Source organism: Phascolarctos cinereus, unplaced genomic scaffold (genome assembly GCF_003287225.1).
Source record: "Phascolarctos cinereus isolate Bilbo 61053 unplaced genomic scaffold, phaCin_HiC Scaffold_4;HRSCAF=312, whole genome shotgun sequence".
Taxonomy (NCBI): domain Eukaryota; kingdom Metazoa; phylum Chordata; class Mammalia; order Diprotodontia; family Phascolarctidae; genus Phascolarctos; species Phascolarctos cinereus.
Window position 1 is genome coordinate 6,602,390 of NW_027555847.1, and position 27,746 is coordinate 6,630,135.

The following is a 27,746-nucleotide window of genomic DNA, read 5'->3' on the forward strand; positions in this document are numbered from 1 at the left end:
CAAAAATGGGAAGTTTGGCATTTAAGAAAAATGATCCCAACATGAACCATTTTAAATCAATGGTGACAGATGAATTCAGCTAGCGGCAGCTAGGTGGCACCATAGTGCATAGAGCTCCAGGCCTGGAGTCAGGAAGACTTGAGTTCAGATCTGCCTTCAGACACTTACCAGCTTTGTGATCCTGGGCAAGTCACTTCGCCCTGTTTGCCTCAGTTTCTCATCTGTAAAATGAGCTGGAGAAGGAAATGGCAAGCCCCTCCAGTATCTTTGCCAAGAACACCCCAAATGGCATCATGGAGAGTTGGACATGACTGGAATGACTGAACGACAATGACAGATGAATTCATGACATTTTTATTGAAGATTTACTAAACATGACACATTGTCAGTCCCTGAAGGGTATATGAAATGGAGAACCACCTTGTTAGATTTCCAAGAAGAAAGGGGAGATCAGTCACTTCTATCTGGAGAAGCCAAAGTTGGCTACCTGAAGGAGCTAGGCCTTGAAGGATAAATTTAACAGGTGGATTGGGTAGAGAGGCAAGTTATCTCAGAACTAGGAGCGAATGATGCTGAGCCTGCCCCAGGCCCTGAGGCAGTTAGGTAGCTGTGACTGGCTGTATCCTGCAGCCACAGATGGGCAGCACATGGGATGACATTCAATTCAATTCAGACAACATCTATTAAGCACCTACTATGTGCCAGGCACAGTGCTAAGAACTGGGGATAGAAAAAGAGTCAAAAGACAATCCCTGCTGTCAAGGAGCTTAAAAGGAGCAAGCCTGTGGCCGATGAATAGGACAGCAAAATGAGCATCTTCACGGTGTTTCTGACTCATCCATATATTTAGAAAGGCAAAGTCAAGAAGGCTGCTAGGCACCATCACTCTCTTTTGAGTCTGGAGATCTTTGTGACCTTGGGCAAGTCATTCCTCTTTGAAGCTTAATTTTCTAATCTGTAAACTGAATTTGACTACATAATCACTCATGCCTTCATTGACTCTAAATCCTTTGAGCCTCTGAAAGTCATGGAGTACATATTCCGTCTGAACATTATGAAGGACCTCATGAAATCTTCTTATTATCCACTCCTAGGGACATCTGTCTGATGGCTATCAGAGGGTCTCAGCAGATGGTCCAAAGTATGCTGGGTCTTAGTGTTTTTCTCTCCCTAACTCCAAACCCTCCCCTAAACACTGGGCTGAGAATGTGCTGCTTCTAAAGACTGGATCTCCCCCTGCTCCTGTCAAGGCACATCCTATCATCCCTTACAGTGGCCATGTGCATGGACAGAGTGCTGGGCACTTCCTAGATCCATTAATGGCTCCATTCCTCAGTTTCCTCACCTATTAAATGAAGGTGTTGGACTTGAGGACCTTTTAGCCCACTCCAGCTCTCAATCTGTGATCTCTGAACTTACGATCCTTTGTCCTGATGAATTAGGGTTTATCTAAACTAGAGACTCGCTGTTCTTAGAGAGGGTGACCCAGAGCTCAAATTAAGAAGCATTTATCTGTTGTTGTTGAGTCATGTCTGACTCTTTGTGACCCTGTGGACATTGTCCATGAGGTTTGTTTTCTTGTTTGTGTTTGAGGGGCAAAGATACTAAAGTGGTTTGCTATTTCCTTCTCCAGTATTTCCCCATTTTACAGGTGAGGAACTGAGGCAAATAGGGAATTGACTTGCCCAAATCACAAAGCTAGTAAGTTCCTCAGGCCAGATTTGAACTCAAATCTTCCTGACTGTGGGCCGAGGGCTCTGTCCACTGCACCAACTCTTACTTCTGTTGAAATAAAAATGTCTCCTTTTGTTCTAATTGCTTCCTCCCCTTGTTCCTGACCCCCCAAGGACGGGAGGTTGGGCACTTGGGCACACAGATGATTTTCTTCCCTCTTCCTGCTATAACTCTTCATTCAGTGAGATACATCCGCCTGGAGCCTCTCCTCTTTTCCTGATTTTTGCGAATTTTTGGCCTTCAGATGACTTGCCATTATAATCTTAGCCTGCAATCCCACCGTTTCTGAAAATGCATTCAGAAATCAAATTCAGTAGCTGGAAAAATCCCTGCTGGAGAAAAGGGCCCCAAAGAACAAGCATGTGCTCTGCATGTGGAAGAGGAGGGGAAACCCACCCTGCAGCACCACTAGGGGACAGCCCACTTCCTCTCAGAATAAACCACCCTCCTTGGAGTAGGGGCCGGCATTCGGTTTGGGAGAAAAGTGACTCTCCATTCATTGAGATTGCCGCTGGACATTCAGCCTTGGTCACGAACTCCACCTTGCATTTCATTCCTTGTTAACAATGGAGCCCCTTGACCTTCATACAAGGAAGTTAGAAATGCCCTTCAGCTCTGGCCCTTCTCCTCCACCTCCAGTTTTCCTTCTCCCCCTTCAGGTTTTCCTCAAGTCCTCCCAAGTTTCCTCCCCCCGTTCAATCTCTCCCTTCCCTCACTATTCCCAAACCTTCCAAATCACCTTCACAGTTCCTAAAGAAAGCTTTATTGATGTCATTTTACATGGTCATCATTTCCCAATGACTCCTTCCCACTTTGACGGAAGTACAGTTAGAAAGAGGGAGCGCGAACATTGGCCAGACCTAGTCCCACACCCACAGAGTGCCATCTGTCTGCCGTACTTTTTTGTCTTGTAGCGCAAATCCTTCTCCCCTGAAGGATTGTAGTGGAAATTTACTAGTGCCCTCCATCTGAGAGATTGCCCAGTACTGACTTCCTATGTATTTTATATTTGTTTATCTGTGTTCATGTTGTTTTCTCCAAGTAGATTGTAAGCTCATTGAGGCCAAGGGCTCTTTTGTCTTCACGTCCTTAGTGTCTAGATGGTTCACAGTCAGCATTTAATGAATGCTTTTTGAACGAAGTAATGAACGATTATTTAAGCTATGTCCTAATGATAGTGTCTTATTACTGCCTTCAGCTGGGCATCACATTGGAGAGAGAATGGGACTTGGAATTAGGAAGACCTGAGTTTAAATACAGCCTTGGATACTTGTTAGTTGTGGGAACTGGACAAGTAGTTTAAACCATTCCTGCCTCAGCTTCCTCATCTGTGAGATGAAGGGAATAGTAGCACCTACTTCCCAAGATTTTTAGTAGGATCAAATGAATTCACATATGTAAATTGCTCTGCAATTTGCAAAATAGCTGTAATATATCAATGCCTTATCATCAGATTCCTCCCCGGCATTGCCTAGAACTCTGCCATGCTCTCGGATTCTCTTTCTGTGTTTTCTGTGAAATTGTTTTGCTGTTGGAATTCTCCTCATGTTCCTGTTGGTCATTATCCTGAGACAGAGATGCATGTTTGGGGTATTTCAAAGGCTCCTTTAATTTTTGATTAAATATGCTGGAAGCCAAGACATATCTCGTATCTTTCTACTTAAAAATGACCCCATGTTTTCAGTCAGAAATGTTCGTCTTCATTTCTTAGCTCTGTTCCTGGGGTAACTCAGGGCCACGCTGACGATGGGTCGAAATGGTATGTTCAGGTCTTTAGGTGGTTTGTCTTCACTTCAGCGATGGGAATTATGAAATATGCACAGCAGTGAGTGATGGGGGGAAAACAACCAAACAAATACAATTTGTAGCATGCTTTTATTTTCAACCACTGGACAGACTTTTCCCAAAGATTATGAGCTGAGGCAACTGGCCAGGCAACTCTTCCCCACTTCCACAGACTCAAAGCATTTTTTTCAAAGCTTAGAGACATGAGCACAGTTTACTTAGCTTATGCCCCTGCGGTCTGCCTAATGACCTACAGATACTGGACAGAACATCTGGTCGCCTAACTGGGGGAGAGAACAAAATAGGATATGCTCCTGGTACTCCTCCTCGCTCGACCGACTCCCTTCTGGCCCAGGTCTGATGTCTTGATCCAGACCACCACAGTGTTTTGCCTAGTTCATGCCAGTCACAGGATTTCAGAGTGAGGCTCTGGTGCTGACTTCGGTTATTGACTATGTTTTCTTTCAGTTCCAGTAGTGTGGTCAGTCCGGAATGCTCAGAGCCACTCTATAGTCTACCTTGGAGGAGACACAGGCCTTAGATACAAGGAATCTGGTCTTGCCCCTTCATTCTGCTGGGCCAGGGTTCGTGTGACCCAGCCTAGAAGCATAAAGGACAGAAGCTGTGGAACGTGAAGAGATTTTTATTTTTTTATTTTTTTTAAAATATTTTTAAAATTTCTTTTAAATATGTTTTTATTGACTTCATTAAATACTCCCCAGTTACATTTGGAAAAGTTCTTAACATTCATTTTTTAAAATTTTGAGTTCCACTTTCTCTCCCTCCACTCTACCTCTCCCTCACCCCTTGAGAAGCAATCTGGTATTTGTTCAAATCAATTCAATCAAGTAGGCATTTATGAAGAACCTTTATGGGTATGGCTGGGGGTTAGACACTTGGGATGCAAAGGTCAAAAATAAAACAAACAAAACACAAAACAAACCCTGCCCTCAAGGAACAAACTGTCTACGGGAGAGGCTTTTTCTTTTTATCCATTTGAATCATTGACCTGAAGAAGTCAGTAGAAGTGAATGATTCCATCCTCTTTGTTTGAAATAAACTGAAGCCCAGAGAGATTAAGGGAGCTGCCCAGAGTCCCACAGCTCATTGGAAGAGGAGCCTCTGTGCAGCTCCTTAAGTAATACGGAAGCTTCCTGAGGGCAGAGGTTGGGCTTGGGACTGGCAACTAATATATGCTTGGTGATTGATTTATTAATCTCTTGACCACAAATTTGATGCCAAAATTGTATTTCTATTTTGCAATTTCGATGACAGGTCTGTTTTCCAAGACCAGAGGTAATTGATTCTCTAATGCAGGTATGAGTTGTCACACACAGAAATTATTTCTGTATCATAGTGTGAGATACATGATAGCTGATAATGACCTATTAGAATTCCTGTACAAGAAATGGCCTATGGAAACCAAAGGGAAGTGCGAGTGGGATCTTGAGAAATCTTGGGTCTCTTGGCAGTGTTCCCTTCTCTTCCCATTTTTTTCCAATGGTAGATTTTGTATGGAAATAATAGTGACTGCCATTTCCCCCAGTGTTCCCAAGTACTGGGCGCCTAACCAATTTCTCGGAGGTTTGTGAAAGGACCCAGTGAGATAATCTCTGCAAAGCACTTTGCACACCTTAAAGAACCATACAAAATGGTGATGATGATGATGGTGATGGTGATGATGGTTTTTGTTGGTGGTAATTTATGGTTGTTCCATGGACCTGGACTCTGTCAACGATTCTTCCCAGGAATCATTGCACATTTTGTTTTTTTTTTCAACCTGCAGTTGTAAGCACCTTTTAAAGATCATTTCCATCCTCTTTTTGGTCCAATCCAGTTAAATACCCTTTCCCTCCATTCACATATAGTACCCCCCAAATCCCAGGATGCAGTGACTTGGGGAGACTGTCTTGAACAGTTTTATGTTGTCCTGGATTGCTGTTTCTCATCTCTTTAAATGTGATTATTAATATACTTCGATGTTATAATGCTTTGTGTTTCTGAGCTATCTCAGATATGCAGCTTTTCTATCTTGGCTCTCAGCATCATTGAACCCCATTGTCCGATCCCTCTGTGGAAAAGCCACTGAGTTCTGACTCTCAAAAATAAGAGGCTTGTCTCCGGAGAAGGGCTTCAGATTGTGGGTGTAGTCTAATCCCCAACATTGGTTTTTTTTTTCCCTCCCCTTCTTCTTTTCAAATAGCGGGGGATGGTGAGTCCCTCTTTGTTTCGTGGAGTGTTCATGGCAGGGAGAGAATGTAGTTGAGCAGAAAATGAAGAAAGACATAAAAGAATCAGCTCAAGGAGGTCAGATCTATCACAGGCTTAGCGTCGCCTTCAAAGATGCCTGGGACAGGTGGCAGTCCAAGACAATCAGAGGAGAGGCATCCGTTGGCGCGGAGATAAGGGATTCTCACAGAATCTCACTATCTGGTCCCAGTTTACTTTGATGTCACTCGGCAGCAAGAAGAGACTTTGGGGAGCACACTGCTGTGGCTCTCCATGCCAGGCTGCTGTCGTTCAGCCTTTTAAGGTCTCATTACACTGGTCCTTGAGGATTAATCCTCTTTGAGGTTTACACAAGATGGTTTTGTCCAAGGGCCCAGCCAGGGACCCTGGTGCCACCTGTAGGAAACATGGTAGGCTCTGGTCCTTCCCTCCTCCCCTGGCTTCTGGGTAACGGTATTTGCCAGGAAGCCAACACCAAGCATACATTCTTCTGCTGGCTTCTGTTTTCCTCCTAGACTATTCTGGAACATCTACCTTCCATAACTTGAGCAGGTCTGAGGAGATCCCTGGCCCATCAGCTTTGGGATGGAAGGATTGGTGCCTTTAAGCAAACAAATCAAAGTTTTCTCCTGAGTATATGCACATACATGTATGTGAATGAATATATATAAACATGTGAGCACATTTCCATTTTCATTTCACCCCAGCACATCGTAAAGGTGGGTGATTTGAATCACATTGGGATCTAGAGTAAGAAGATAGTCTTTAAGCTCACTTGACAATTTTACATTATTTTTCAGAAGACACTGTTCAGTTTTGTTGGGAAAAATGTTTTCCCTTCCCCCTGGCCTCTTGGAATTCCTGTCTTTTGCCAGGATTCAGCTATTGCACCACTTTCTGTAGGCAGCCTTTCCACATTCACTGGGAGGGCTGTCTCCCTCTCCCCCTTCCTTGAACTCATGTTTATTCATTCTCATTTGTATAAATGTTGTAGCCCCTCCTCCCCCAGGGGAGTGTAACCTTTCTGTGGGCAGGGACTCTGAGGTTTTCTTTTTCTCTTGGTAAAATTATTTTTATTTTGGTCTTTTTACCCCTAGAGCCTAGAATACGACTTGGAATACAGTAGGTACTTAATAAATTTAAGTTGTATTGGAATAGGAAAATGGGCTGTATCACTAAGAAGGTATGAGTTGGGGCTAATTTAGTGCAAAGATCGAAGTTGCCTAATTTGAATGGGCTTTTAAGAGCACAGTCAGTTTGAAAATGAAGAAGATACTGATTTCATTTCTGATCTTTTTATTACTGTGAGTAAAAGAAAAAGCAACATCTCCAGAATGTTCAGAACATTTGATCATGATCTCCTCATTGAGGAAAGCATTTCAGTGGCATTTGGAAAAACAAATAAACAAGTGTACATTTTAGTGGAGGGGAGAGGGGAAGAAACTCTCCGAGTTAAGGTGAGTGAAAATATGGAAAGGGTGATTCTTCAACCCAGTGAGACCAGGTTTGTCACATTGTTTTTGAAACAATAAAAAAAAAGAAAGGGAAGGAAAGGAAAAGCAAAAGCAAAAGCAAATAAAAGTTCCATAAAGAAGGCAGAAAATAAATGACTGAGAATTAAGGATGGGCTGGGGGAATTTCCTCCTTGAAACTGAATGAGCTGTAGTTACTAGTGACCAAAGGTAGCCTTTATGGAGCCTGGAGAGAGCCTTTCATTAGCCATATTCATGATCTCAGGACCATCCCATAAAAATGGGTAGTGCCCATTATCAAGCCTGCTGGTCTACCTGGGCATGGCTCACTGACATCGTTGGTCTGACCCAATACATGGTGTCTCAAAGGCCATGGTGAAGTTCTTAGCCATTAAGGCTGTCTTTATACAATGCCTTGTACACAGCAAATGCATGAGAAATGCTTATTGACTGGCCACCGGAATGGCCTGCATTCTTAGTTTCAGCCTATCCAATACTGAAAATTTGTCCATTCAGGCAAAACACACACACACACATACCCCATGCAAATGTACATGGACACAGGTTTTTGGGGGGAGAATTGGGTCTTCTCTTTCATGACATCATAAACTTCAAGAAATATTTTAGTTGGAATGGATGTTGTAGATGACTTCAATCCTTTTCTTTAGTCTCCTCCTGTAGGTGGTATAAAGAATTATCTGGTTCAATTTCAGTTATTTCAAGCAGATGGCTTTGGGACAATAGCGACATCGTTTTACAATATTGAACTTTCCAAAACGGGAAAACAGAGTCTCCAGGGATTAGAGTTATCAAGTCAGTCATAATCTCTTTAATTATTTAACCAATAAAACACTATTTTTTTTTAAATTTAGCTTGCTTACTTTACTTCCCCAGAGGGCTGCCCTTTCCTAAGGGGACTTTTACTTCTTAATACTCAGCTAATGGTCCAGAAAAGAGTCAGGTGGCTGTCACCTGTTTGAGAAAATGTTTTAATTGCCTGAAAAATGCCAAGGTGCTGGGGACATATTTTATTTTTTGTCCCTCATTCCCAAGTGCTTGATCTGTGCCAAATTCATGATAGCCAATGATGACTGTACCCTTCTCTATTCCATAACTCTTTCCTTAGTTCATCTGTACTTTGTCAATCATTAATGTTTGTGTCTACAACATATGTATCAGGCGGGAACTTCACTAGGATTTTTGGGTCACTCTGCATGTTTGTTTGTATGCATGTTGTGGCTAACCATCAAACTAGGTGTGTGTGTGTGGTTACAAAAATTTGCTAAAATTATAGATTATTTTCTAATTTGCCCCTCTGTTATCAAGGCAGATGATCCAGTGACCCAATTAGGAATGATTTAATCAGCAAGTCCTTGTTAAGCACTTGCTATGTGCCAGTGAAAGTTGATAGGGACAAAAAACAATGACAGTGTCTGTCTCCAAAAGCTAACGATCAGAAGCAATTGAGTAGGCTGAGGTGTGGGTTGAGTTTTAATTTATTCTGAGGTGTGAAAAATCATAGAATAACAAAATGTCTGAGCAAGAGGGGACCTTGGAGATCACATGGACAAGACTGTACTTGGCCAATTAGGAAACTGAGTCCCCAAGAGGGGAATAAAACAAGCCAAGGGCACACACAGGACTAGTGGCCAAGTGAGGTCTATGATCCAAGTCCCTTGACCCTGAGGTCAATGCAACCTTCATCACCCCTGTGAGAATCAAACATGGTTCATTTATGACTACCTAGCAAAATGGCCTTATCGTGGCAACATCGATTACTGAAGTGACTAGCTTTGTAAATAAAAACAGAAGCAGAAATATAATTAATGTGCTACCTCCCCTGCTTAGGTTTGTGCCATACATTCAGTTTTTGTTTGTTATCAGCAGCTCCAAGCATGAAATACCAAGTTGGTGATACACACCTTCCTGAGATGCCTCTCCCCATGACGCATTTGTAATAACTGTTGTTTAACTGTAGAGATATGGGAGAAAATTAAAAATGAGAAACAGGGGGAGGGAGGACATTTGGCAGGTTAAACTCTAAGATGTTTTTCTTCCTCATTTCTCATCTTAGGCCTAAAAGCATTTTTTCTCAGTAGCAAAAATATTGTAAACCTTTTTTCACCCCAAAGCAGGTTGCAGGCTCCTCTGTTCTTTGTAGGGATTTGTGATACTTTTCAGATTTCAGTCATTTAACAATGAAACATTTCCAACCCTGGACCTATGAGTTTTTAAAAATTGATCATCTTTTAAAATATTCTAGCTTTTCTCTTCCCCTCCCACAGCAATTAAAAGACAAAGCCTTAATGGATATGAACAGAACCTAGGGTGGTTTAGGGTTTAGAGGCTCCAGGGAGTTTGTCTTGTCTGACTACGGCAAAGTGTGGGAGTATGAAAGGTCACTTTTTGTCCTTTTACATTCCTCCATTTGGTAGTAATTGCCAAAGTTCAAGGTCTTTCTTTAGTCAGTTGCTGCCCCACCCATACATTTGCAAATCACTTTTGAGAGGTGCTTGGGCTAAAAGTTGCTTGACCCTGTGACCAAGTTATTGATGAACCTCTTGGAATTAGTTCTGCTGGTCCTTGGATGACACATTAAATCTGAACCCTGTCTATGTCACTGTACCAGGGAACCACCAGGATCCCAGGGTCACCTTAATGGCATGGTAAGAAGAATTCTAATGGATACCCTCCACTCTATTGACCAATCACTCTATCCTTTCCTGAGGTGGGGTATTATGTAACTGATAGAGAGAGGTGTGTTGAATCCAGGATGATCTGGGCAACTAACTTAACCCCTCAGTAAGTAGCTCTATAAAATGTTCAGCTGCAGAGAACATGGCAACCTACCTTGGGAGAGGAAGAGTCCTCAACTAGTTGTTCTCAATATGAGTAAAATTGCAGGTCCAGGACCTGTCCCCATCCTAATCTGTGCCTACCATTGTCTTACTCATCGGGGATACAACAACAAAAAGAAAACTATTCCTCCCCTCAAGGGCTTACATTCTATTGGATTCTCTGATCAATAACATTGGGAAACTGAGTTAATATTCTTAGATGAGAAGAGTGTTGATTTGGGATACATGTAAAATTTGGAACTTTTAAAAAATGGAACTCAAAGAAGCCCTCTGATTTTCCTATGATTTTATCATCTTCTTTTAGAATTGTTCATTCCTGTATTCTTCCATAGTCATGAATTCACTTTTCTTCAAGTCCCAAACATTGGGGAATTGAGGGGGTCTTATTTTTACTGTCTTAAAAGTGCAGAAGCCAATTCCTGAGGACCACACTGCCATTATGTAACATTCCATAGACAAAAGGGGTTCCAACCCCCAGCCAAGAGAATTGTTCAATACAAATTGTAGTGACTCTGTGGGTTCCCAGATCAGTCCCTTGTATCTTACAGCTTAGATCCAGTTTTGTGATATAGGGATGGGGACTAAGGGATGGATGGTGGGAAGAGGGAGCTGGATTCTGCCTTTGGAGAAAGAAAGCAGCATAAAATGAAGGCCCCTGTTGGTGAGCCAAGATCTGGATGGTAGAAAAGTTAAGGAGGTAAGTCTGGTGGGAGTTGTTGGTGTGGGAAAGGATGTTCTATTTAAAAGACAAGAGCAAATAGAATCCTTGTTGTTTTTGAGGCTACTCACCTTCTCTGACAACTGAAGGTCGTGGAACCTCCCCGTGAGGCAATAATCATGCTATAAGTGGCCCAAATCCCATTCCACTGCTGTTTGGAGTATCACCTGTTGAGTAGAGGGCTTGGTCACTGGTTGAGGTGGAGCAGGAGCAAGAACAGAATGCTTGGCCAAGAAGATGGTGGAGGAGATCCTTCTGAGGTTCAGCTTATAGTCACTGAAGCTTCCTGAGCTCTGAAATTCCACAATTCTGAGATTTGAGTCAGTATTTTTGGCCATAGTGCTCTCCTTAGCCCTTTCTCTGTCCCTTCTGTGTCCTTTTCCTCTTTGAAATGTTTCAAACATTGATCCTTGATTGTCTTTAAGAGATGTCACCTCTGGCAGACTTTTCTGGTATTTACTGAGTCAAATCCAACCCTTCTATGCATTGTTATCTTGACAATCCTTTATTTTTTTTAAGATAGTTGGGGTTAAATGACTTGCCAAAGGTCACACAGCTAGTAAGTGTCAAGTATTTGGTCTGAGTCCAGATTTGGCAATCCCTTTCAAGAAATGCTTATTCAACCTATTCTGGAACTCCCTTCTTATGCACTAGAGATACAAGGATAAAAAAGAAATAGTCCCTGCCCTCAAAGAGTTTACATTTCACTTGGGGAAAGCATTCTCCCAGATCAGTAGATACTAAATATGTGCAAAGTAGTGTTGGGGGTTGGCTGTGACTCCCTGCTGGGGTAATCATTGAGGGCCTTTTGGAACAGTTGACCAGGTGGTCAGGTGCTGAGGCATCAGAGGACACAGTGGTAGATCTCCTTGCCATTGGCAAAGGTGTGGAGATCAATAATGCCAGTGTTAGCCCATCTGTTCCATTGATGTGGCATCCCTCCTGGGGAGTGACCTGGGGCTTATCTGGCTCATTGCGCTTCATTGCTTCTGCCATTTTGTGAGGTACATGATGTGGCCCACAACTTTATACTTCATTCCATCCCATCGCAGAAGAAAGGCCACAAAAAGGAAGAAGATCCATCGGAAAACATTGTGTTCCTGTAGCCATGAGCCCCAGTTTAAGGAAACTTGTAGATCTTAAAGGCTTTTTGAGTGTTAAAAATGGGGCAGCGCCATTGTCCATCAGGCCTGTGTGTGCTTTCTCACCACAGCAGTAACCCAAGAACAGGGCTTGCCAAGGGACATCAGTCCTATTTTAGCCCCCTCAGTTTAGGAGAAACAGAACAAACTGAAAAGTCACCCGACTCTTTTTCCCCATCCTTGTATCAGCAAGCTGCCTGGGAGAGAAGAAAATAATAAAATTGTGCCTTGCTGATGTCTGTGTAGAAATGAGAGTTTGCCACATCCCGTAGCAGCAAGCAAATACACACAATTACTTGCAAATTTCTCCAGTGTTTGGACTTATAAATCTCTGCCTAAACCTCACCAACTGGGAGTTCAGTTTGCCTTCCTGCAGCCGGGGAGCTGGGCCTTTGTTCTCTGCTCAGCTCAGCTCAGCCTGGAATAATTCAGAAACACATTAGATAGATCGCTGGTCCCCAAAGGCATCATGGAATAACCTTCCCTCCCTGCCGTAGGGAAATAAGCCCAATCAGAGTTCGGGCAGATTTCTCGATTAAACAAAGGCCTAACTGTGCACAAATTGAACCTCACAATTTGTAGAGAGCCCACCTTAGAAATGTCTTGCAGATGCATAGCTGGATTTTAAAATCAGGACAGCAGAGCTGTCCATGTCAGAATGTCACTGGGGGTTTCCCAGAGCTCAGCAATTAGCATCCTTGAAAAATTAAGTTGAAAATTGCCTCGATCTTCAGCCTCGGTTGGGGAGAAGCATGGAAGAGAGGCGGGCAGTGTCGAACACAGCCCAAAATTCCCCCTTTATTCACTCCGGGTTTCACTCAGGCCAGCTGGCACCTGTCCAGAAAGCCTTTGTGGGGTCGATTTTTATTCCTGTAAATTTCATATCGGGCACCCAAAAGGGAAGAAAAGTCATCACCTTTGATGTTGTCATGACTTTGAGTGCTCTTCAGTCAAATTATTTAATACATCAGATTCTGGCTGGGGTCTGGGCCTGGTGGAGGCATCTCGCGTGCATTCAGACTGAGGTCTTTGGGAGATTTCTTGTAGCTCTCTATTGATTGAAAACAACACTCATGCCAAGCCCAGGGGGAAAAAAATGCCATATTTTGATGAATGGTTGTATTAGGTGGCAGTGCTGGGGACACTGGGACCTTGGGCCACATTTTACTTACAGTTATTTTGAACCTGAAGCTTCCATTTTCAGAAATCTCCCACTCTGACGCCAGGCTTAGAAGCAAGTCACCTCTAGGAGAGCTTTCCTTTCATGTAGTGATCATTTCTTTCTTTTTATTCTTTTCCTGAATCTGAGAATCATGTCTATGCTTAGGCCTGAGCTGGTGACCTCACTCCCCAGCTAATTAGCCAGATCTTCCTCCGAAGCTTAGCTAACCACACAAGGATGCTATTATGCACAGCTCAAGACACTGGAGAATTTCGGATTCTGTTTTCATGAAAAGAAACGACAGCCCCCATGCCAAGACCTCTCTGGTCACACTCCCACTTTGATGTGCCTAGAAATCAATCGAAGCAATCATGGGGAGTTTGGATTTGATTTAAAACCTGTTTTTCTTTGTCTTTTTCTTCTTTTTCAATCTCAAGGCCCCGTTTAAGGAAAAAGGAGAGACTTTCTAGAGTTAGCTCCTGCGGCTGTCTCATAAATTCCCCCAAATGAGTCCCTCTCATGGCTCTATGCTCTGGTGACAGAAATGGCAGCTAGATCCGGCAATTGCAATTTCAAAATACTGAGTGGGCCACTGGGGGCCCCGGGAACCATCCAGGTTCCATTAGTGACTGTTAACAAGTGTCAGTGACCTTAGAAGCTGAGTCTGGATGCCCATACCGAGCACTTAGTTACTCTTAACAGAAACACAGGGACTAGTAAAGTTGGTTTATTTTTATGACCACAGAGGGGAGGCCTCCTAGAAGGGAGGAAAGCTAGACTACCTCGAAGATAGGAAAAATCAAAGGAGACATGCAAAGAGATAGGATCAGCCTGGAACATCCCTCATTGAGAGCTTTAAGTATTAAATGGGGCAAGAGCATTTACAAAACAGCAAGTTGTGTTTTAAACTAAAGGAAGGAGGAAGAGGAGGAGGAGGAGAAGGAAGAGGAAGAGGAAGAAGAAGAAGAAGAAGAAGAAGAAGAAGAAGAAGAAGAAGAAGAAGAAGAAGAAGAAGAGAAGAAAGAAGACAGCTCAATTAAAGCAGAATTCATTTTGTCTTCTGCTCTGTTTTATAACTGACAGAAATTTCTCCCAGTTCTCACCTGTCAGGTATCCATGAGCTATTTTTTTCCCCCAGACTGCATATATTCAAGTGGAAGGTGAGAAATTTCTCTTCGCAGTTAGAATCCACATTTACTTAGCCATAGAGTCCTCCTCTTGTCAAGAGATATGGTGACTGTGGGGGAAACAGTGGCCACTAGGAGAGACTGCAGCTGTGGGGAAGACAGGACCAGTAGGAGAAGAGCAGCTGCCTTCACCCCAGAGAACATCCAGGCATCCACAGAGCCCTGAGAGCAGGAAAGCCCTGGCTTGGTTTTCCTTTAAAATGGCATTTAAATGTGCACCAGATACACATTCATCACTTTAATCTAAACTCTACTGTAAATTAGCGTGTCTAGCCTCTGAGATCATACGCTTTCACCCAAGTGCGCTAATATGACTTGGCAGCTCCCAACGCCAGCATCATTCGCTCCATTCGACAGCAAGACCAGACATCCTGCAAGGCAGAACTGTTTTCAGTAATGAATTGTCCTTCTTGAAAGCTGGAGTTTTCTGACTCTGGAGCTCCATAGCTGCTCTGTGGATTCGAGGCTGCCCCCAGAGTAGGGATGGTGGCCACCCGAGAGAATGAAGGCTCTGTGTGCTGAGATTAGTGAAGTGTCATTGAGAGTGAACTGAGAGGATGAGGGCTCAGGGAGCATCTGAAATAACTGTGACATCAGCTGTGAGATAGACGTCGGCCCAGCAACATCTATGAGCATTAGGCGGTGCAGGGGAGAGAGTGTTGGGCATGGAGTCAGAGAAACCCGAGTTCAAATCCTGCTTCATGCACTTATTAGCTGTGTGGCTCTGGGTGAGTCACTTAGCCTCTTTCAATCTCAATTTCTTCATCTATAAAATGGGGATAATAATAGCATTTACCTCAAAGTATTCTTCTAAGGATCTAATGAGGCAGATCATACATGCAAAGTACTTTGCAAACCCCAAAGCATTATATAAATGCTAATTGTCATGGATAATAATAATTTATTTTTATTAAACCTTTGCTGTCAGGTGGATGATTATGAAATAAAGGGCTTTTATTCTTCTAGAGCTGAGATGAAAACCTTGGTTAAACAATTTTAAAATGTGTTCATGGGGCAGCTAGGTGGCACAGTGGATAGAGCTCTGGATTTGGAGTCAGGAGGACGTGAGTTCATATCCAGTCTCAGACACAAGATGCTTACTAGCTGTGTGACCCTGGGCAAGTCACTTAACCTAATTGCCTCACAAAAAAAAAAAAGTTAAAAGAAAAAAAAGAAATTTCTGGGGCAGCTAGGTAGCACAGTGGATAGGGCACTGGCCCTAAAGTCAGGAGGACCTGAGTACAAATCCAGCCTCAGACCAAACACCTGACACGTACTAGCTGTGTGATGCTTGGCAAGTCACTTAACCCCAATTGCCTAAAAAATAAAATAAAAATTAAAAAAAAATGTGTTTGTGGGATCAAAAATCTATCTCTTCTTCCTTCCCTTCCCTTCCCTCTCCTTCCCTTCCCCTTCCCCTTCCCCTTTCCCTCCCTCCCTCTTTCCCTGCCTTCCTTCCTTCCCTCTTACCTTCCTTTATTCCTTCCTCCCTCCCTTCCTTCCTCTGCCCTGGTCAGATCACACCTGGAGTGTGTCTGGATCACTTTGGGGCACCATGTTGACCACAGGGGAGCTTCTGGAGGACAGTGCCGCAGTGGACATTTCCTCAGGTGCTCTGTGGAGTCTGGGCCATTGGGCCTCTTCTCAGGCCTCTGACCTTGGTATCTCTTTGCCGTGTGCCCTATGAGTGGCTGTCCCCTCCTTCTGCTTGATGAGTCTCTCCTCTTTTTGTTCCAGAGATACTACACTCTTCTGGGTCCCAGCCTTCCTTGCTCCCTTCTTTCTCTGGTTCTTCCTTTTCCCTAAAGTTCTTTCCTCTAGTGTCATAACTCCCAGTAGATGATAAACACTAAGAATTAGTGTTTCTGTTGGATATATTAGTGTTTGTATTATATATAGCTGATTTAAACATTGCATTACCATCATTGATCAATTAACATTTATTAAGTGCCTGCTGTGTGCTAGCCCTACCCAGGCTGCAAAGATAAATAGACTGCCCTCACAGAGCTTATGTTCTATTAAGGGAAACACTTTGTGCATATATTTTGCACATACAAAACCACTGCAAGATCTTTTTCAGTGGGAGACCCCTGGCCACTGGGGGAGGGTCTCAGGAAAGTCTTCATGGAAGAGACAGAAGGAAGAAGGAAGGGAAACCTAGGTGTTATTTGGGGGAAGTTTGAGAGAAGGTGTGGCTAGCCCAGGGCTCTGCTCATAGTGCTTAAATGTAATTGGATAGAATGGAATCATGGGGTCCAGTTGCTCCCCCCTTGTGGGGTTATGAAGTTATTACAAGGGGATCTGGAGTCAAGAAGAACTGAGTTCAAATTTGGCCTCACACACTTACTAGCTGTGTGACCCTGGGCAAGTCATTTAACCATTCTGCCTCAATATTTTCATCTATAAAGTTGAGAAGATAATAGCACTTACCTCCCAGAATTATGGTGAGAATCAAATGAAAGAAAGTTGATAAAGTGCTTTGCAAACTGTAAAAATTTACATACATGCTAGTAATTATTTTTATTAGTAGGAGAAGCAGCAGCAGCAGCATGCTTTTTAACATTTCAAGGGACAAAGTAGAATGAAGAAGAGGATTGTATAAGAAACTGAAAATCTGTTACATACAGATTTTAAAAAAAGAAATATGTGTTACATTTTACAAGCTGGTAATAAAATTGCTTTGTGTATGACTTCTTTATTTTTTTTCTTCTGTGCATTATTAATGCTTTTACTAATGTCCATCACAGCCCACCAATTTACTCCCTCAACCCCTAGCAAAGACCCCCTTATAACTAATATGTATAGTGAAGCTAACCCATAGTAATAATAATAATAACTTTTACATAGCTCTTTCAGGTTTGCAAAACATTTTACAAATATGATCTCATTTTGTCCTTACAACTTTTCTGGTATGTGAGTGCTATTGTTTTCCTCATAGGCAGCCAGTGGTTAAGTGACTTAACCAGGACGTTTGACAAGTAAGTATCTGAGACAGGATTTTATTCAGGCTGCTTGATTTCAGGTGCAGTGCTGTATGCACCACACTACCTACCTGTCCTTCTTCTGAGATTAGGGAAATATCATGTGTGAAGAGCTGTCCCTGGAGCCAGGTTTGCATTCCACCTCTGACACAGGCTGATTCTGTGTCTTGGGGCAAAGCCCTTCGCTTCTCTGCATTCTAGGCTTTAGGTTGTAAAGGGCGGTGGGAGCCACCCCGTGGGGGAAGGCTGCCTCTCCCACGGCATTCCCAAGCTCAGACGGTGCCCCACGTCTGATTCTACGAGTCTGATCTACCATGCGGTCCAAGCATCGGGTCTTCTGCCATTGTGAGGGGCTGTGGCGTGTGTCAGCACGGCTTTCCCTTGACGTTGTTATTGTGGTCATCTTGTAAATTATTCTCCTGCTACTGCTTATTTCATTTGGCAACATTCCATGTCAGTCTTGCCAAATATTCTGAATCTGTGATATCCATTTTTTTGATGCCCCCAAATCCCATTATATTTGCAGGCTGTTCCTCAACCTCTTTTCTTTCCAATTCTTCACCACAACAAAAAGTTCTGCTCTAAATATTCATGTATATATGGGTCCTTTCCCTCTGACCTTGACCCTGGCCTTAGGGGTATGTGGCGAAGTAGTGACATCATTGGGTCAAAGAGCACGTATGGTCTAGTCCCTTTGGGGGCATCATCCCAGTTGCTTTCTGGAATGGCCGGGTCAGTTCACTTTCTGGAATGGCCAGGTCAGTTCACTCTCTACCATCAAGGTCTGGAAAGCCAAAAATATGTACCAGTCACCTCTATTTTAAAGCCGCAGTGGGGAATGGGGAGTGCTTCGGAACATTTGTAGTCTTGATAAGTGATGGAATTAGGTGATCTTCAGGCCCTTGGCACCCTGGGCTTCAGGGGCTCCAACTGTTGGTCAGCTCTGCTTCATTTTTTGTTGTTGCAGTGGTAGCTGTATCACAAGGATTTGTGGGCTTCCTTAAAGCTGGAGGGAATCCATTTCTACATGCAGCTTTCAAGTTTCCCTTCTTTACTTGGACTATCAGTAAAGGGTTGTAAGGAAGAGAGACTTCTCCTCAGGAAAGGGAAGAGGAATGGGCTATGCATTTATTGAGAACCTACTATGTGTTGCACACTATGTACAAAGATCATCTCATTTTCTCCTTGCAACAGCGCTATCGTTGGCCGGCTCAGGCATCTCTGGGACATGGTGTGGGCGCAGTGCTAAAGGGGTGGTCATCGTAAGGGACTGGCTTTGGTGATTGAGGAAGATCTTTTATAGTTAAAAGAGAAAGCTGATATCCATAGCCTTCCTTTACGGCCAGATTTTCCAGCTCCTTGTAGACCTTTGCCCTGAGACACATAGCTCCAGGGTAGGGAGCAAGATGGCTTTCTCTATTAGCAGGAACCTCTTTATCTGCTCTTGGGTTGATTCGGAAGCCTCCGGTCTGATGGAAGTATCCCTGCCCCGCTGTGCAGGTTTCTCCTTGCCAGGCCCGCTTCAGACCTGCTACTTTTTGTTCATTTCATCTCCCTTTTGCCTCAGGAGAGTTCCTATAAAATGCTGACACATTTTTGGGCTTGGAACTGTCACTGTCTGCACTTCTAATTGAGGGGCTTCAAAATAACAGCGTATTATCATCTGATTCATTGAATCGGTCCATGAAATACCCCCCTGGGCAGTGTTGCTCTGGTGGTGCCCTGACTCGTAATCAGCCAGAACATTAATTATATCTTCATCTTCATGATGGTGCCCATTATACAGATGAACAGGATGAAGAGAAGGGACTGCAATGCCTTTGGGAAAATAAAAAAGCCCTTTTAATGAGCCCAAGACTGCTTGAAGCAAGCAGACCTGTGCTTTTAATACCAATGTTCTTGTGGTGTTATCATATGACTAGAAATCAAGGAATAATGCAGTCTCTGAAAAAAATGAAATTGGAGGTCTCTGAGAAGGCGATGGTGAACTCACGGCGGGCATTAGCTGGTTCAAGTGAGGATTTCTGCAGGCATAATGGAATAAAAGGAGGTAGCAAAGTTGGCTGGTCATTGAGTTAGAGTAAGAGAGAGCCAATGGTGAGCCCCTGTGCTCTGGCAGTGTTCTTCCTATGTCAAGAGAAGGTGAAGAAGGTCTCTAGTATGTTGAATGAGAAATTTATATGAAGTCATAGACAAGAGTTTGGGGTGGGGTTGGGATTGCCAGCCCTAGAGGAAAAGCTCCCATGAAGAAACTGAAGAGCCACTGGGCCACTGAAGCATTGAGGGGTGTGACCAAGTGCCATCAGTATCTTTGTACTCCTTTGGCATAGTAAGTCTTGCCGAATGCTTGCTTCCAAACAACCTTCTGAGGTGGGTTCCATGTTGTGCATGAGTGGGCATGTCTAACATTTTTTGAGCTTTTCTATTCATGGATAGGGCCAGAGTTTAAGTGACTGTGACGTGGAAGATGGGCTAGTCTGTCCCAGGGATCAGAACAAGGAACAAGGAAGGGGAAGGGAAGCAGGATTTATATAGGCCTACTGCATACCAGACACCATGCAGAGCACTTTAAAAATGTGACCTCATTGTATGGGCAGCTAGTGAATTGGCTGGTGGCACAGCAGATAGAGACAGCACTTCAGATCAGGCCTCAGGAACTTCCTAGCTGTGTGACCCTGGGCAATTCATTTTACTTCTGTCTGCCTCAGGTTCCACAGTGAAAAACAGGGATAATAAGAGCACCTCCTTTTTAGGGTTGTTTTGAGAATCAAACATAATCCTATTTGTGAAGTTCTTAGCACAGTGCCTGACACACAGTAAGTGCTTAATACATGCCTGTCTTCCTCCCTTCCCATTGCTATAGACTTCAATCACTCCCTCCATGTTTTATTTCTTTTTTAATTAAGACTTTTTTTAATGAACAAAACATCATTTTTCTCTCCTTCTCTCTCTCTCCTGCCAATTGAGGTAGAGAAGGAGACCTTATAAATAAATAGGCATAGTGGGGCAAACAAATGCCTACACTGGTCATGCCCTCCCAGAATGCATTTCCTTGATAGACTCCCCCTGTGTCCATCCCTCCATCCTTCTCACTCTGTCCCCCTCCCATCTGTGTGCTTCTGAAGGGGCGGCCGTCCTCCTGGAGGGACACTTGGTCTTTCCATGTGTTTTCTTTCTCTTACATTTTCCCCACTTGCCTGGTTCTCCTTCTCTTTCTGGTCACTTGAGCCTGTGGTAGACAGTTTCTCCTCACTCCCAGGCACCTCGTTAGTTTTAGGTGGCAGCCAGCTCATTCCTCCTGGGGATCTTTGCATCCCTTTAAGGCTGCCTGCAGGGTGGATTTCTGAGATCGTGAGGCATCTTTAGTGCATTTGCAGCTATGTAGGCTTTCCAGAGAAGATGGGTGTGACAGACATGGGCTTCTCTAGTGTAGGGTCATTAAAAGTGTTCCATCAATTCCCAAGCCCAGGCTAGCCCTCTTTCCTCCTCCTGGTTTAATTTGAGTTCAGCTCATGATTCATTTAGGTGGTGTCCTTAGGGTGGTGTCCTTAGAATCAGTCTAACCTGGGTTCAGATCCTGCCTCTAACGTATACTGGCCACGCGATCCTGAGTGCATTACTTAAACTCTCACTGTCCCAGGAAACTCTCAAAGACTAGAAGTTCGGGAAGAGTTCCCTGGCTTCGTCAGAGGAGGCAGGTTCCTTACTGGGAAATCCCGGTCTAGATCACATCCCACATATGTGGGTGTGAGTGTCTGATAGCTGATATCATTTATATGGTGCTTTCAAGTTTGCAAAGCACTTTACATGTTCTTGTTATTACACCCTGTGAAAACATGTCCTCATGTGCCTGTAAAAATACACATACAGGGACTAACTCAGTGGGCTGCCTGTCCATTTTCATGGTGTTATCTGAGCTCCTTTGTGCTTTTCCATCCATTTTGCTTTCTATGTATTGATGGTTAAATCATTCTATTTTATTGAGAAACTTTATCATAAACCTGGGTAATGAGGTCTGGGCATCCTTTTTAGTACACAAAAGTCAGAGAAAATCTGCATTCCTAGTGGGGTTTCTGGGCCCGTCAAAGGTGGGTAAATTGAGTCTTTGTCAAAGTGACCTCACATCTTTTTCTTGAGAATTGTCCTTCTCCAACAACAGGCTTTGCCCACTTTGTATTTTCCACTTGCTCAGGCAAAGGCTTCATCGAGAGGGTTGAATCCTAAAGGTAAAGACAGGCAGCAGAACAGAGATCTCTTTCCTTCTCAGAGAGACAGGCTCGCTGGACTTAAGTTGAGGTCTCACTTCCTCAGCCCCCTTGTTTTTCTCGGGGAAAGTGAGAATGCCCAGATATTTGGAAACATCTGGATAATTGGCTGTTTTTTTTCTCTCGATTTTTATTTTTCCTTTTTACTGCTTCATCTGAATGTTTGGCAACATGTTGACACAGCCTGTTTACAATTACTGTTAGGCCCTATGAGCTTCCACGCCTGTGCACCTACTAAGGTGCACCATACTGCTACGGTGTGTGTGTGTGTGGGGGGGGTTATAAATACTGCAAGCGAATTTACAAAACACCAACACCTAAAATCATTTTGGACTCCTGATCTTCTTGGCGGATGAATGAATTCCTCCTTCTCTTTTTCTTGGGCATGCAGATGAGAAGAGTAACAAAATATATTTTAAAAACAATAATCCAGTGCTCTATGGACTATGCTTGTTATTAAAAGCCAAAATCCCTGCAAATCTGCCACTGGACAGTCTGCTAGCTTAGAGTTGGGCTTAGTGCTACATGTGACCGGTGAGGTGACTCTGCCTGTCCACTCTTGCCACTTCTTCTGGGGAGAGTTGTGGCTTTCTTTCCCCCTGGAGTTGGGATGAAATCAGTCTCCCACACCCACCCATTCACCCTACCTTGGACAGGCTCCAGCTTCCCTCCATTTTTTCCTCATCTGCCAGGCCTCCTCTGCCTGAGGCTCCTCTTCCCGCTCTCTCCTGTCCAGCCTCCCCACCCCTTGTCTTCCCCCTGGGTGGTTGTCAGCCAGACTCTGCCACGGGTAGCAGCAAGTGGGGGATCGGAAGGGCTTTGCTGCCACGTTTCCGTGAGAGCCCAGACTGCTCTTGCGTGACCACTTTCCTGGCTCTAAAGCCTCAGCCTCCTCGGCCCCTCCACTAGATGCCCATCTAGCACATTTACCGCTGGGCTGCTGTTGCTTGTCTGGGTTATAGCGCTATCCTTGTGTGTGATTTAAACAAAAAAGAGGAAAGGAAATGAAAGGAAAGGAACACTTTTGGTTGGCCTTAATTACTCCTGGTGGGATGGGGGTGAGAGAATGAGAAAGACAGACAGAGAGAGGGGAAACAGGCCAGCCCTGTCAAGCCTTGGCTGAGCATGGAAGCTGCTAGAGACTTCCAGAAGCCGAGCCTTTGCCCAGCCCTCTGTCTCAGCTTGTTTGTCTGCAGGAAAGGCTTTCCCTGGCTGCAGTGCTGTTGCATCTCAATTCCTGAAGCACAGTAGGGTTGAGCCCAGTGGCTTAGCATGTCTCTGTGCTAGGGCCCAGGCAGCTCGTTGTGAAGCTGGGTACCGAGAAATCCCTGGTACTGAAGGGCCCCAGGGTGGGATTCTCAGCCCGAGCAGCCTGCCAGGAAGGACCAGGCACTTACTTTGCCGCTGGGATCCGAGGAGGAGCTGGGATCAGAGGGGTCCCCACTAATCAGCGCTGGGAAGGACCTTTACGGATCCAACCCCTTCATTTTATAAACCAAAGTCTAGTGAAGTCACGCCACTCACCAAGCTCCCACAGCTATAGGGGTGTCCCAGCATTGGCCAGGTTAGGAATACTTTGCCCAGGTTCAGACCTCTCTCTCATACCACTTCTAAGGTTTGCTTGACTTCAGACCTGTACATAAAATAGAAGCTTGTGAGAGAAACCTTCAGGGATCAAAATATCAACTCCAAGTTTAGATATTTGCAGAAAAACAATCTGCCTTATTTACTTGTGGGGTTTCTGGATTTCGATTCATGGCCCATGTGTGGAAGGGACTTGGCCACTAACTGTGACCAGCTTGTGATATCAGTTAGAAGTGATGTTTGTGGCCTTTCATCCCACAGTCCCTGAAAAGGACTCCTCTCTTCAGGCATCCCAAAACTTGGTTCCCAGCCATCTCTTTGTGCCAGAACTGAGAGGCCCACAAAGAAGTAAGGCAGGTAGATAAAGGTGCAGTATTTAACCTCAAGAGATTGAGTGACATGCCCAAGATCACAGCAGGCCTGGGGGCAGGATCAGAATACAAAGCTCTTGCCTCAGTGAGAGTGCTGTTTCTTCCACTGAAAAGCTGCTGGGTCTCTCTCCAGCAGGCATTCATTTTCTCTCACCCTCTAACTGTTTAGCTGCTTTCACAGGAAAACAAAGACAGGGTGCTCCTTCCTCCAAGAAGCTCCTTATCTCCCAAACCCTCAGGAGAAATAGAGGCCCAGAGCTGCTTGAATACAGTGTCATCCCCACATTCACTGGACTGTGAGAGGAACGGGAGCAAATCCTTGATCATCAAAGGAAGCTGGTGGGTGTAGCAGCTGCTGGCAGGAAGGGCCAGGCTGCTCAGGCCCTGGGCAGCTGTGGCCCCCTCCACGAGTCCTGGGGTGGCCTGCAGAGCCCTTCAACTTACTGGAAGTACTGTTGAGTTGTGCCAAGGTCTGGTGGGTCAAGGGGAAGCCAGCCCCCCACTCATGCTTTCAGCCTCAGAAGAACCCAGCACTTCCCTCTCAGAGCAGTGGTTCCCAGGTGATAAGGCACCTGTCAGTGACCTGAGGCACTCCACCTGAGCCCCTGCTCCAAGATGCCAGCTTTGAGTCCAGATTGAGATGGGCCGTGCAAGATCTCTCACCATGCTCTCTCTCCCTGCTCCCTAGTCATTTCTGCTCTTTGGCTGAGTTTAGGGAGTGGGACTTCGAGGCCCTGATGCTGACTGCTTTCTGTCATACGTGCTGGGACTCTCGCCTTGTAAATATCCAAGGTGGAGTCAGTGTCTCTGTAAGGGGGACGGGCACAGATGGGCTTCGGGGCCCCAATTAACCTCTTGGACTAATGCCAGACTGTGGGGAAGTATAACAGCCAAACCAGAATTTGTGTTTTAATGTAGAGGCATGGCCCGATCCTGTTCAAATACTAGTAGGGATTTGGAGTTTGAGAAAAGGAGGTGTTCTGTCATTCCACTGAAGCAAATCATATCAGTATTGATTGAACCTTTTCTTCTGGTCGTGGAGAGGAGGCAGTGACAGGAGCAGGCACGGGCCTGGGGATCTCTGAGTCTCCCCTCCAAGCTGAGAACCTGCTGCCGCCAGCTCCTGTCTTCTTGTCTGTCCCCCTCCCTTTTTCTCAGTCATCCTTCCCCTTTGCCCTTCTCTCTTCCCTCCCCAATCCTTGTCACATGCTTGAGGTCAGGCTGTAAATCAAGACAGAGTTCGGGGAAATTGCAGGGTAAAACTGACCGCAGCTTTTATTAAATGACTGCTTGGCCAGCCCCAGCTGCAGCTGCTGGTTTGCCTCTCAAACCCAGAGCTAAACCTCCCCATCCCCTCCTCTCCCCTCCCGGATCTTCAGCCTGGCCCCGGGCCCACCCCAGGGTGAGGAAAGTCGAGTCTCATGCATGCCATCACCATCTGGTAGCCAAGACCAGGCTGGAGGAAGCCCCTGTGAGTCAACCCCTTCCTAGACTCGGGGTCTTCTCCTGGTAGAATTGACGCCTTTGCTTCTTCATCTGGGTTCTTTCTCTTACCCCACCAGCTGTGCTGACCATGGACACGAGATGTGGGTAGGGTAATCATCAACCATCCAGCGTGGAGCTGGGCCTGGAGGAAAAGACGGGAACATTCCAAGTGGTGGAATTTTGGAAGAGAGGCCCTCAGAAGTGTCCCTTTCAGCCTCCCTTCCCCCTCCGGATCTGGCGTCATGCCCCATATGCCTGGCTTCCGCCACCTGGGCTACTTTGGGTCATAGGCCTAGAGCCCACTTCCCCCCTCCTTCTCTACTGGGTGTTGGTTGGGACCTCAGGAAAAGTCTCCCAGGCCCTGAGCCCCAAGAAGAAGGGGAGGAGGCCCTGACTTCGCATGTTATCTTATGCTTTATAGACTTGCTCTGTTAGGACTTGATTAGATCCTGCATCACAACAAACACTTATATTCAGCTTTCATCTAGTTTTAATTAGGGATTTTCCTCTTTAGCACTGAGTCCTCAGAAGCCTGAAATTGCTTCATGTCCTACAGCGTCCAGCACATATGCCAAAGGAAGAATCGAATGTCCAGAGGTGCCCAGATCCCTCCTAATGCTTTCTCTAACTGAGGCCATTATTTCAAAAGTCCACATCAAGGAGTAGGAAATGGTGAATGTAGGCAGCTTCAGACAGCCGTGCCTGTGAGCATCCTTCTTAGACAGCGGATATGGACTTTTGTGTCCTGGATGAAGAGGAGGATGCAGAGGAGGGAGGCTTGTATGCCTAGACTGAGACTGGGGGTGGGGGTGGGCAGTGTTGTTCTCCAAGTCCTAAGAGGTAGCTGTCTTCCTTTGGGATTCTGCCTACCTGAGGCAGGACTGTGGGAAATGGACAACTGGAGCTGGCCTTTGTCCTGGCTCCGTGGCCAACGAGGATCAGAGGGCACGGATGTACATTCTGATGCTGCGCCTGGTGGCTGTGGATACTAGCACCCACCTGCCAGGTATTCGTGGCCTGGGGCTCCCTGATCCACAGGTCACTCCAGACAGACCAGCAAGCTGGGGCTCTGCATCCCAGGAAATTTACTCACTCCCCCCAAGCTTTGTTAGCTAAGTGGTCAGCTCATTTCCAGCTTGTCTTGGCTTAGAAGACCTTGTTCACTTCCAGACCAAAGCTCCCCATGAACACGAGATCCTATCCAGGGTTCTTGCTTGGCTCCCCAAGAGGGCTCTCGTTCCCTCGAGCTCAGGAAAGTCCGGGTTTCAAATCCTGTCTCTTACACGTGACAGCTGAGTGATCCTAGGTGAGTCACTTGAATTCTGAGCCTCAGTCTCCTCCCCTGTAAAATGTTATCCATAATATCTGATGGCTCTTCTTCAAAGGGCTCTGCACTCCAAAGTCGCTCTCATCTCTCTCTATTCCTTGCTTTTTTTTTTTTTTTCCCTCGGAGCTGCTCTGGTGCCCGGCCCATGCCACTCTGAATACCCAAAGTGAATCAGTCCCTTGTTTAGAGGAAGGTTATCAGTGAGAATGAGTGGTTTCCTGCTCTTCACCACCCACAGTCCCACCCAGACCGGCTTCTGCAGCTGTGGCCACGCTCTTTCTGAACAGAGAGCCCCTCCCAGCCGGGCCTGGGGTGGGGGGGGAGGGGAGAACAGAGCCCCAGTAGTCACCCCTGGCTGTGAGCCTGAGTCCCCCCAGGGTCATAGAGCTAGGCTCTGCTTACAGGTGAAAAGGGGCTTCTGGAGGGGGGAGGAGCCCCCAGCTGCTGCGGCTGCTGCTGCTGCTGCCCCCAGGCAAAGACAAGGATGGGAGGGGGCTGTTTGCACAGAGCAGAGGTCCCCCTGCCCCTCTCCATTCTGCTCAAGTGTGAGGATCTCAGGACAAAGTTGTTAGCCTTTCTAATGAAGTGAACTTTTGTTTAAAATTGGTGGTTAGAGGTATTTAAACAAGGGCTAAAGTAAACTTTGAAGTCCTCCAAATAAACCATGCAGATCTGCTTTGCAAGGGAAGGAAAGCACTGGCTGCAGCTTACCTCTGGGAGGAGGATGGATGGTCTGAACTGTTTAAATAATCAGATGAACATTGCGACGAAGCTGGAGCGAGACCCGGTCAGGCTCGGGGGGATTGCTCCCCTTCCGCCTTTCCTGGGGTTCGGGCGCCCTGCGCACAGGCAGCCTAGGGAGGCAGGGGATGGTGGGGAGAAAGCAGCCCTGCCCTGGCAGCAACAGAACATGGTGGGGAATTTAGCTTCCCAGCTCCGTTCAGACCCGCTTCCGCAGTGCCGTGAGGGGCAGGCAGTGTTTTAGCCTGGGATTCTAATTCTCACTTCAGTAGTGAGCTGAGGCAGAGGTGTGGCAGCTGGAGGTGAAGGGGCCAGGAGTCGACCCTTGTGGAAACAGAATGAATCTGATGGCTTTGAGGAAATGCACAAAGTGCCTGCATCCGTATTTGTTTTATCAGGAGAAAGCCTGGCCGGGTCTGTGTGTTGTAAGGGCTGGGACTGGGTAGGAGGAAAGGAGGCTTATAATGGAAAACAAATACATGGCGGAGAAGTCCTTGGATCCTTCATTTAGAGCTGCAAAGGACCAGCAACGGCGCGTGTCATAGCCCTTCATATTGCAGATGGCCAAACAGTAAGAGATTTCAAGTCGGGGGACCAGGGCTTGAACCAGCCTCCATCACTTACCGCCTATATGGCCTTGGGCAAGTGTCTGGACCTTTCTGGGTTTCCTCAGCTGTACAAGGCTTGGTTGGATTGGGGGACTTT

At 45.5% G+C, this 27,746-nt stretch overlaps 1 protein-coding gene and 1 long non-coding RNA gene across 3 annotated transcripts in view; one reads left to right on the forward strand and one right to left on the reverse strand.

Moving 5' to 3' along the window:
• GLI3 (GLI family zinc finger 3) overlaps positions 1-27,746 on the forward strand; it is a 283,642-nt gene that overhangs the window by 124,590 nt on the left and 131,306 nt on the right. The window lies entirely within an intron of this gene.
• Positions 20,152-27,389, reverse strand: LOC144456734 (uncharacterized). Its single transcript, XR_013485778.1, has 2 exons — positions 27,012-27,389; positions 20,152-25,115 (listed from the first exon to the last, which is right to left on the reverse strand). It is a non-coding gene; the product is annotated as an uncharacterized LOC144456734 (long non-coding RNA).